The sequence below is a fragment of the Physeter macrocephalus genome, chromosome 7, assembly GCF_002837175.3.
Source record: "Physeter macrocephalus isolate SW-GA chromosome 7, ASM283717v5, whole genome shotgun sequence".
Classification (NCBI taxonomy): domain Eukaryota; kingdom Metazoa; phylum Chordata; class Mammalia; order Artiodactyla; family Physeteridae; genus Physeter; species Physeter macrocephalus.
Genome location: NC_041220.1, coordinates 141,750,052 through 141,761,984, shown reverse-complemented (window position 1 = coordinate 141,761,984; position 11,933 = coordinate 141,750,052).

Sequence of the window (11,933 nt, the reverse complement as noted above, 5' to 3'; positions counted from 1 at the left end):
CATGCCCCGGTCCGGGAAGACCCCACATGCCGCGGAGCGGCTGGGCCCGTGAGCCATGGCCGCTGAGCCTGCGCGCCCGGAGCCCGTGCCCCGCAACGGGGGAGGCCGCAGCAGTGAGAGGCCCGCGTACCGCCAAAAAAAAAAAAAAAAAAAAAAAACCCCTAAAAACAAGACATCTCTTGCCCTGTTGTTGGGATTCAGGGGCTAAAACTCAAAGAGCCAAGGAGGTGAGAACTAAAGAAGTAGCGGTGAGGAGTCTCCTGGACAAGAATTTCCAGGAATTTGGGAATTTCAAGCATGAACTTGGATCTGCCTTTGCACTGTTTACCAGCTCTGGGCTGGGTGAAGGAATGTAGATGTCCTCTGTGTAAAACCCTCCATGGCTCCCCACTGCCGCCAAAATCTAGTTCAAAGTCCTTAAGCTGGCAGATTACATCTCACTTCACCTCCTTAGCTTTATTTCCTCCTAACCTCCAGCCACAGAGCTCTCCTCTCTGTTTGGAAAATGCCTGGTACCCTGACCCACACTGCTCTCTCTGCCAAGAACTCCCACATCCACCAGCTTCACCAGCCAACACCTATTCATCCTACAAAGCCTGCTCAAATGTCACCTCTTCCGTGAAGGCTTCCTCAGCATGTCCTGAAAAATAGGTCCCTCCCTCTCTGTGTCCCAGGGCACTTTATCTACCACCACTACCACCTGATCACAGTAGGCTACCATGACCTTGCCCCATCCCACCTTCCACAATGGACGGTGAGCTCCGAGAGGGCAGGCAGTGTGTCCAGCTCTGCTCTGTATCCCCAGGCCTTGGACGCATCTCCTCAGCTTTGACCCTTTGCTTGTGGCCCAGGGCCATGCGGCCTACCACAACAATCAATGAGGTCCAGGTCGCCTACCTGGCTAAGCCCAGGATTCATGTGCATCTGTGAAGGGCTTCAAATTACTCACAAATAAAGCTCAGCCATGAGACTGTCCACTCACTCACCTACCCATCCAACCATCTATCCACCTATCCATCCATCCAGCCAGCCAGCCAGCCAGCCAGCCACCCATCCACCATCCAACCATCTATCTAATCCATCCATCCACCCAAACCATCTATCCATCCATCCACCCACCCATCCATCCATCCATCCATCCACCCACCCATCCATCCATCCATCCATCTAACCAACACACGTTTCTTGAGCAACTACTATGTGCCAGGCCCTGTGCTAGGCCTGGGGAATGAACACAAGAGGCAAGTCCTGGCCCTCACAGAATTCACAGCCTCAAGGGTCTGACATAACCAAGAATCAAAGGGTGCGATGGGCGCCTGACAGGACCGCCTGGGGGCTGCGGGCACCTGGTGGGGTCTGCGGAATCAGGAGTAGGAGTCATGACTGGCTAAGGGAAAGGCGAGGAGGGGGTTCCAGGCGAAGGAGCCAGCACAGAAGAAAGCTGGGCAAGAAAGGAACCCCAGGATAGCTGAGCTAGGGAGGGGAGGGTTGGTGAGAAAGAAGCAGGGCCAGGACCAGGGCCAGGACAGCAAGGCAGCAAGGGTGCAGCATTCTGAGGGGAACCTTGCTCACAGGCTCCATCCCTGAGTGAGGCCCTCCTCGCATTCTGTGCCCCAGATGCCTCACCCCGGCAGGCTTTCGGGGGGCAGGGGGCGTCGATAGGAACAGGATGATGGGGGATTCAGACGTCAATCCAAAACAGCGGGGAGCCACCTAAGGCTCTGGCACTGGACCGTGTCCGGTCAGCTCTGGTTTTAGGAAGCTCCCCTTGGCTGTGTGGAGGCGGCACTGAAGGGGCAGAGAAGGGGGACGTTAGCTCCAAGGCCAGCCCTGACGTTTCCCGCCCCATGAAATGCGAAGCTGGCTTCTCTCTTCCAGTTTCAGGCCCACAGTTTGCCGGGCCCCCTTCCCCAGCCCAGCTCGGCGAGGAGAAATGTTTTGACAGAAAGAAATGCTGACCACAAGATACAACTTCATGTTAAAGGTATTTCATCTGTAAGCTGCTTCCTATTACTTTCAGATGGTTTGAAGTAACTGTCTTGGAGCCTTCGGTGGGGAAACCTGGGCCGTGGGGCAGGGGGCCAAGAGGCGGAGGCTGGATCCGGGTCTCAGGGCAGCACAGGCACATGGGTCTGGGCCCTAGCTCAGCCCCAAGGGCCAGGGTCCCCGTCACGAACGGAGAGGTCTCCAAGATCAGCCCCTACGACGTGCCAGGCCCCACACAGTCCAGCAAGCGCCTCCCACGCAGACACGCGGGGGTCCCAGCAGCCCCCAGCAGAGCAGAGGAGGACTTCCTGTCCCCGGGCTGGAGCGCCAACCGGCTGTTAGAGGGCCTGCAACCAGGGAAGCTGGCATCGCACGGAGGGACTCACCACCTCCTGCAGCTGCAGCGGTAACGGGCAGGCCCTGCAGGCCAGCCAGCCAGCAGGGCAGCTTCCCCTGGTGTGAGATGAAAGAATAAGCAGAGGACAGTGGGGGACCCAGACGTTAAGTTAACTCCACCCTCCACGGTGGGGGGAGCCGACAGGCCACCCGGGGCAGGTGTGGGCGCAGGGGCCTGGCCTGGCTTTTCCTTCCAGTCCCAAGGCAAGTCGGAAGCAGGAGCCCCGGTGAGAGTCCTGGGCTGGGGGCCGTGGGCCAAGCTGCCCTCCTGCCTGCATGGCCTCGGCCATCTCATGCCCTCTGCCTCCCGTGCCGGTGTGATGACCAGGCAGGACGATGCACCGTGTGACTGAAGGACGACACTTCCCAGCATGACCCTGCGTGGGTCACTCCCGCCCCCGGCGCCGCGCCGCCACCAAGCGCGACCTTCTCCTCGTCTTGCTGATACAGAAGCTGAGCCTGGCCCGAGGGCTGAGTTCGGCAAAAGGCGGCGCTGGCACTTGAACCAGGTGCATCAGAACCCAGAGCCCCTCCTTGTTCTGCCTCCCCTTCCCCCAGCTCTCCCCTCCCCCCGTGGCCGGGCCCCTGTGCCTGGGGCCACAGGCAACCAGAGAGGCTGAGGGTCTGTGCTCGTGACGGCATGTTCGGTTAGAAGTTCTAGCCCCACCCACGGCGCACTTTCTCCATCCGCCTCCGTCCAGCTGGGCCTGGTGGGTGGGGTGAGGATTCAGTCCTTCACAGTGGGCCCTCCCCCTGTCCTTCCAGACCCTTTGCAGGGCTGAAAGCTGCCCCGGAGGAGGGGCCCAGCCAGGAGAGCCGCTGCGACATCACCGAGGTGCATACTCCAGTCACCCGGCCCCGGGGCCGCGAGCCGGTGGGGAAGGCGATTTCTCGAGGCTCCGTGTGACCCCTAGCTCTCCCCTTAAGCCCAAGTGGGGGCAAGTTTAGTGTGACAGCCGGCCGACCCACTCCCCTGCGACACCACCATTTCATCTGGAAAACAGCCACCAGCTGCAGGAGACCACGGGCGCCCGGGCGGGGCTGATCCTCGGGAAGCAAACGGCCTCAGAGAAGCCAGCAGGCACACGAAGCATCTGACAAAGTCGCCCGGGCTGCTGGCACGTCCAGCAGGTGCTTCTGGCCATCATGGGCCTGGCTGGGAGATGCCCCGTCATGGTGACCTTTCCTGAGCACCTGCTGTGTGCTGGACGCTGCAGGAGCCAAGAGAAAGCTCCTGTTCCTGTAACAAGGATCAACAACGTAACACACACGGGGCCTGGCACGTAGTAGGTGCTCATGAAACACGGTTCTCTTCCTGCTTCTCCCGAGCCATGGTAAGCCCGTGGATGTTGGTTCATTCAAAAGCTACACCCCTCAAGCCGTCCCCCACCACCGTAAGAGCGTTTGCTGGGCTTCCCACCTGCCCCCCTGGACTGACCAGGCGACTTGGGCAGGCACCCTCTCTCAGGATGGCCTGGTGGGGGGTGGACGTTGGAGACGGTCCTGAGTTCAAGCCCCCACCCCACCCATTCCTGTGAGATCTCCAACAACTCACTTCCCCTCTCAGAGCCTCCGTGTCCCCATCCGTCACATGGGGCTCCAGAGGTCCACCCAGCAGGGTCTGGAGGTTTACACCAGATGAAGGACTGAAGCCGCCTGACCCTCGGCCTCTCACAGAGCCCCACGGAGCAGCCTCACCGGTCACCTGGGAGCTCATCAGAAACAGAATCTGGCCTCACCCGGACCCACTGAATCAGAACCTACGTTTTAACAAGGTCCCAGGGGAGGGTGGGCGTATGACAATCTGAGAAGTGCGGCTAGGAAGACCCAAAAGGGTGGGCCGACTCGCTCCAGCTCCTAAGCCCTCTCCTCCCACCTGTGGCTGGATTCCGCCTCAGCTCCACGAGCACCTCTCAACTCCCCAAGCCCCTCACGTGCGGGTCCCGTCACTCCCAGCTTCGCAAAGACACACTGCCACCCACCAGGCACCGGCCCCAGCTCCCAGCTGCCTTGACCGAGCTTCACGCCGCCAGCCCTGGGCTCGGAGAGCAAGACCCTGCCCCAGCCCTGCCCAGAGAACCTTCTCAAGCCCGAGGCTGGCGGCGTGAATGGGCTTTGGTCACACGAGTCCCACACTGACCACGCCCCCCCCGGCGGTTTCCAGACCAAGGAGAAAGAAACCCAGACTCCTCCGTGTGGACAAAGCCTCCACCGTGTGCCCTGACCTTCCCCCCTCCTCTATCCTGTCCCCCAGCATCCGGTCTCTGGAACACACCAAGCACAGACTCCCTCGGGCCTCTGATCTGCTGTCCCCTCTGGGTCCCACTTGTGGAATACACATGGTGGGAGAAACCCAGCCAGCATGGGCTCACCAGGGGGCTCTGAGAACATTCCTTCTCTCTGAGGCTGTTTCCTCCATATCATGAGCAAAACGAAACTTGCTTCTCAGGGCAGGGGCAGGGCTCCCAGGCTGGCATGGATGCGAACTGCACTGAAGGGACCAGAGGCCTGTCCACGGCGGCACTGATTTTCACTTTCAAATTCTACATTTTATTTCTAAATTCTTATTTTGCTTCTAAATTCTGGGGGCCCTACACCAAGTCGAAGGAGCCAGAAGACCCGAATCCAAGGCCTGGCTGGGACACTACGTGCTGTTTCCCCATCGGGGAGACGGTGCCGGACTGGGTGTGTCCAACACGGATGCCCCACGGGCCAGGGGTGCGAGTGGTGGTGGAATCAGAGTCCCACCCTCCAGGGGGAAATGCAGACACTTTTGGCGCAGCTGCCCTGACCTGGAGCTGGCCAAGAGGCTCTTTGCGGCCAGCTAATGGGCCCCAAAGATGTCCACAACCTAATGCCCTAAACCTTGAATACGTCACCTCACACGGCAAAAGGGATTTTGCAGATGAGGTTAAGGATCTTGAGATGGGGAATTATCCTGGATGATCCAGGGTGGCCCCAAAAGCAGTCACAGTGTCCTCATAAGAGTGAGGCTGAGGGAGATTTGACCACCAAGGAGAAAACGGGACATGTGACAATGGAGTTCGGGATGGAAGCAGTGTAAGGAAGGGGCCAAGGAATGCAGGCGTCGCCAGAGGCTGGACAAGGCAAGGCTCTGCCCTGGAGCCTCCAGAAGAAGCGGGCCCTGCACCACCTACATTTAGCTCCTTAAGACTCAATGCAGACTCCTGGCCTCCAGAACCGCAGAAGAAGAGATCTGTGCTGTTTTCAGTCACTAAATTTGGGGGCACTTAGTACAGCAGCCACAGGAAACTCATACACTCTTCTTCACGTTTCCCTCCTGAACGGACTTTGGCACAAGATTTTGGGTTGAAAGTTTCCACTAAAGAAAACCGACTGGGGATTGACACAGACACACTACCATATACAAAAGCGATAATTAATGAGAACCTGCTGTCTAGCACAGGGAACTCTACTCAGTACTCTGCAATGGCCTATATGGGAAAAGAATCTAAACAAGAGTGAACATGTGTACATGTATAACTGATTCGCTTTGCTGCACACCTAAAACTAACACAACATTGTATTATAAATCAACAAGACCCCAATAAAATTTTTTTTTAATTAAAAAGAAAACTGGATGCGAACTGGGCTCTCCCACAGGCTAAACTCCCGTGTTCGCAGTGGGCGGGTCCCACGACTGGTGGTTCAGACGCCCCCTCAGCTGCGTGCATGGCCAGCGACGCAGACTCTAGCCGCTCTTCGCGTGGCCCCGCGTGGCCGGCGGGAGCCGTCCTCGGGGGGCGGCGGACTTTCTTTTCGACCTTTGGCTCTGCCCCAAGCCTGCCCCACTCCCTCGATTCCTGGGCCCCCCGTGGGTCTTCCCAGGTAGGCCAAGCGTTAACTCTGCTTTCCCTGTGTGGGCTGCGGACAGACCGCCCTCCCCGCAGCCGGGTCCCGGAGCAGGCGAGTTCTCAAAGCCCCTATTGAGAGCTGGAGGTTGACCCAGTGGCCTTGCTGGGGAGCTCTGAGTCACAGGACTTGGAGAGAGCCTACGGATTCTTTCCCAGAACCAGGACACAGGCCCGGAGGGACTCAAGAGCCACTTGTGCTCCAACTCGGCCTCTGAGCACGAGGCCTCCGAGTCTGCCAGGGACTCAGGGTTCAGAAGGCGCCCCACCTGACCGCTGCTGCCGGCCGGCCTCAGTCTGTCTGGAGCCTCTCGGGGTGCAGGACCCCAGGCCTGCCTGAGCTAGAGGGCAGGGTGATGCAGCGAGCAGGGCTGCTGGATGCAGAAGGCTCATTCCCAGGCCGAAAGGGCCCACAGGGATCAGCTGGCCACATGTGGGGAGACCGAGGTCCCCAGAGGGGCTGCCCTTGGCCAAGGTCACAGAAGGGGTCAGTGGCAAAATCAGGGCCCTTCACAGTGTGGTGAATGATGAGGCATTTGCCTTTCCATCCTCACAGACCGTAAGTCCATGAGGGCAGGATAGGGGCTGCCAGCTGCCCGCTAGGTCCCTAATGCAGAGCACATGGAAGGCGCTCAAAAGACAATTTTTGAATAAATGAACCAATTCCAGACTCTCTGCCTGGGGCTAGTCCCAGGACAGCCCACGAAGGTCACTCACTGATGGGCCTGAACAGACCTGAGTGCCAAACCAGCTAGCCTCAACCCCACTGGGCAAGTGATAACCTCTCAGAGCCTCAGTTTCTTCATCTGTAAAATGGGAAGGACAACAGCCCCGCCTCCTGGGGTGGCCATGAGGACTCAACAGTGAACATACGTCAAAAGCCTGCTACAATGCCCGGCTCAGAGCAGGTGCTGGACCCGTGCGGATGCAGAGAAGAAGGAAGTTACTGAGAATGTCAGGGTGCGTCCCCGTGGTCCAGAGGGAGACAAGAGAAACCTCTGCACGCCTTCAACAGGGCAGAGTGTGGGCGGCGGCCCCACGGACGCCAGGGTGAGATCCGGGGCATTCCCACGCGAAGGGTCCGCCCTCACGCGCCTGGGGAAGAGAAGAGGCCTCACGGAGGAGGCCACGTGAGGGCTGGGCCACAAAGGGCACGAAGGCTTCCGACGGGCCACCCAGGGAGAAGGCGAGAGCCCACGGGTGGTTCCAGAGCACAAGGCGGTCTGGGGCGGGAGGAACAGCGACGCCTCTGGGCCTGGGTCTGGATGCTGAGTGTCTACCCGGGACCTCAGAACAGGAGCTTTTCCAGAAATGGGGGCTTTGCAGATGTGACCTCGTTAAGATGGGCTCTCACGTGAACCAGGTCGGAGCAGGAACAGGAGGGCTGGGGCCGCGGCGAGGGGACGCGGCCCCGGGAGCCCTGGCCAAGCCGCTGTGAGCAGGGCGGAGGCCCGGAGGCCCCTGAACTGCGGGGGATGGAGGACCGGCAGGAAGGCCGCCGTGTCCCCACCGCCCCGTCCACCCATCAATGGGGCCCTTCACGAGCGGTCCGCTGGCCCCGCTCCAGCACCCTGCCCTTCCACCTCCGCGGCCCGTGCTTCCTGCCCGACGCTGCCCGGGGAAGCAAGGCTGGCCTCCGGCCAGACCCAGTGGGACCACACGTCAGCGTCCCTCCTGGCTCAGGCCCGGAGGGTGACAAGGACATCAGCCTGTCATCACTGTCACCACCAGCCTGCCGGGGTGCCTTGAGGGTCTAGAGGGGCCTGGCGGGGAAAGTGAACGAGGCTGGGGTCAGGCCTCGGGCAGGCAGTGGGGTGGGCTCCAGGCCTCCGTTTCCTCCCCTGTGGAATGGGGAGAATTCCTCTGTCCAGGGTTTGCCGGGACCGGAAAAGGCAGCACAGACTCAGGCCCTCCCGAGCCCCACACGCGGGATGTCTAGTTCTTCTGCCGCCATGTGCCTCGGTTTCCTTATTTGTAAAACCCCAGTGGAGGGGCCTGGATGATGGCTCCACGGTTCCCGAGGACACAAGCTCACACGCTATGGAGCCGACCTTCGCTGTCCAGAGAGCGGATGCCGGCTGCTGAGAGCCATGACGTCTCTGTTTGGGAAGAAACCTCCACCGTGAGATCCCCCATCCTGGCCACTCAGAGCACGTGACTCCTACTTGGGGCCTGGCCTTGTGTCCGGCAAAGGACACAGAAGTCCCTGCGTCTCACGGCCCGGGGAGAAGGCACAGGGGCGACCAGCTCTGTGGCCTCAGGTGCCGTGCCGAGCCTTTTCGGGAGCCCCACGGCCCAGCGTGGAGTCGGCACCCCGATACTCAGCCCCCCGGTAGAGGCAGGGTGAACGCACCCTTCAAGCTCCCACATCGCATCTCGGGGCTGGGGGCCCTGGGGCCGGGCTGGGAGGTCCGTGCCGGCCCCCAGCTCAGGGCAGCAGGTCTCTCTGAGCCCCAGCGCCCCTCAGTGACTGACAGCAGCTCCACCTTGACCGAGACAAGAGGTTCAGCTCAAGTGACCAGGTTGCCCAAGAGAAAGACGTGCGCAAAGGCCAGTGTACGCGTCGGTTTCAGCAGCAGTGATGTCACAAGCTCAGGCAGAGGAAGGGAGAAAAGTCAACGGCCGTCGGCTCGGGGCCACGCGCCCTGGGCTCCACCGGTGCCTCACGACAACGGGGGCCCTGCCGTCCCCATTCGGCGGGAGAGGAAACTAAAATAAATCCCAGGGTCTGCTCAGGAGTCCCTCGGTGAAACAGATCCTGACACCCCTCTGCTCAAGGTGCCCTGATGGACACTCCTGCCTGCAGGACAAGGTCTCTTTGTTTTAGGCCCCCAGCGACCTGGCCCTAACCTGCCTGAAGCCTCCCGGTTCCTACTACGCAGCTGGTGCTTCGGTCCAACGCTGCTCCAGAAACCGCAGGACACGGACTCTCATCGCCTGCCTCTGAGCCTCTGCAAATGCCAGTCCTTCTAACCAGAACACCTTCCCTTGCCTCGACATCCCATGAAGTCCGACCGGCTCTCAAACAGTGCTTCCTCTGAGAAGCACTCCCATGCCCCTCCTTGGCGGTGGCGGGGCTCCCACCCTCACCTGCCACCCCCAGGCGTGGAGCCCCGAGGGCAGCGCCGGGCACACAGCAGGCGCTCAGCACATGCTTGCTGAATGGTGATGGGTGTCGTTGCAGGACAATCCGCATCTGTGTGCCTGACGAGCAGGAAAACACAGGGGAAAGCCCCAGAGCTCAGGCTGGGAGGAGACCGGTGGTCACTCAGTCCCCCGATCTGAGAAGGACCGTGCCTGAGAAGCCTCGCCAAGGGTGCTTCCAGAGCTGCTTGCATAACCCCAGGGATGGTGAGCTCACTCCCTCTGCAGGAAAGCTTAGTCCATATCCATAGAGTTAAAATTGTAAAATCACTGTTCGATGGAGCGGCTCCTCTCAGCCCCACCCTGGCCCTCAGGGCACCCAGCAGAGACCCCTGTGTAGATCTGTGAGGCCAACAGGATTCCCTAAACTTCTCCCTTCCGAGACACAGAGAACCAGTTACTTTCTTTGGCTGTTCCTTCCTGCCCACTTTCATTCATTCATTCATTCATTCATTCCCTGGGGGCTAGGGACCACAAGAGGTGTCTTCGCCCACGTCATCTAATTTAAACCGTATAATGGCGACAAGCCCCATTTTACAGATGGACACACTGAGGCTCGTGGGGGTGGGTAGGTGTTGGAGGCACACCTGCCTCACCTGCTACTCCCGTCTCTCCCCCGCGCTCCACCCCATCCTCCCAGCATCTGCTGGCCTTTGTCCCGGTGGAAAAGCCCCTCCACCAGGCCCCCGGCCCCCTGTGCCTCCTCGTCTCTAAGTGGAGCTCACACCCATCCCACCCAAGGGCCGAGAGGGTCCAGGAGATGGTGCCGGCAAGCCCAGCCCCACCCCCGGGGACCACACCTCCGAGCCGGCCAGTCCCGGCTTCACTTACACCAACCCACTTCCTCTGATGGGGTAGGAACCCACCCCATCCTCTTTGCCACCTTCAGAGAGATTAACCCACCCCTCCCTGGACAGGCAGCTCAGCAGAACCGGATTCAAACCCAGGAGCAGGACACCAGCACCCAGAGCTCAGCCACTGCACCGCGCTGCCACCAAACGGGGACAAAGGCCTAGGCCCACGGAAGGGGAAACCCCCATCCCATCTCTTTGGGAGGAAGACAACAGCTCTTGCACCTGTCACTCACACGTGGCAAGTCTGTGACTTTCTAAACCCTGGTTCCCACTCCCATACCCTCACTCTGAGGCTGCCTTTAAAAGCAAATGGAACTCAAGATGGGTTTGTTTAGGGAGGGGAAGGAGGGGAGCTCCTGGCAACCAGCTAGTCACCTCCCTGGTGCCAGGGTACCCAGGCTGGAGTGGCCCAGAGGGCAGGGGAGCACTCCTGTCCTGTCCTGTCCTGTCCTGTCCTACTTCACTGTTGCTATGCTTTGCTGAGAGAATGAGGCGGTAGGGGGGAGGTGGCAAGGGGGAGAGAGAGAAGGGGAAAGAGAAGAGAAAGAGGGAAAGAAGGGAGACCCCACTTCACGGGCTCAGCGGCAGCTCCGAGCTGATATCCTCTCTGACGGCTGTAACATGTAGGAAAAGTCTGTAAATTCTGCATCATTACACAGTTTGCAATGATACTGATTATTTACGTATTCATAACATGCAGACTGGGGAGGGCCCGGGGGCTGCGACTTTCGAGGGGCTGAACAAGCGGGAGTGGGGTGTCACAGCCTCTCCCAGGACCTCCCTGCCCCCTCCCTGCATTTCCAACTTCCTTTCCCTGTTAGTCATTTGACGACGTCCATCCAGCGGTCCTCGAGGGCACAACTCCCAAGACCCTGGCAAAGCCGAGGTGACCCAGACACGGGCTACCCTGGAGGAAGCCACCACGCAGAGGGGAGCTGGGCACGTCACAGACACCGAGGCCACGAGGCTGAGGGGGCAGGGCCGACAGGAGACAGGAACACGCCGAGCCACGTGCAGCCAGGCGGAGGGAGGGAGGGAGGGAACACGTTTTGTCCAGAGGAAGCGCCTGTGCTAGGGCCCAGGACAGAGGAGGGTGCGATGGGGCACCGAACAGGGCAGCGGGGAGGCGCGCTGCTCCCTGGAACCGTAGCTTCATCTACAAGCGGCAGAGAGCCACACTTCAGGCAAATAAAGGACGCGGTCTGAATCACTCCCAGTCACGTCCAGGTAGGAAAAGGCCTGGCCGCGAGGGCTCGCCTCCCAGGGCCCCCTCGCGGTGCCCCCCGAGTCCGTCTGCATTGCCTACTGCCCTCTCGGCTCCATGCGCCCCCTTCCCTGCTGCCCGTTTGGACACTGCCCTCTGGCCACCCGCTCAGGGTCCATCACACCCGCTTCCTCGTCTCATGGTCCCCTCTGCTCCTGAGGACGAGCGTCGGGTCACTTGTCTGGCCATCAGATCTCATCCCCTCCGGTCAAGCAGCCTCTGGTCAGAGCAGCCCACCACTGGCCCAGCCCGTCTGATGGCAGGGACGTGCTGTGCGGCTCACAGCTCAGGGGACAATGGCCTGTTTCTTGGTGAAATCTCACCAGGATGAGCCAAGTGGCCCCGACTGCTTTGTCATTTTCCCCCAAGAGCAAAGGTCAACAGAGTCGCCCACGTGAAAAGCACATAAGCCATGCT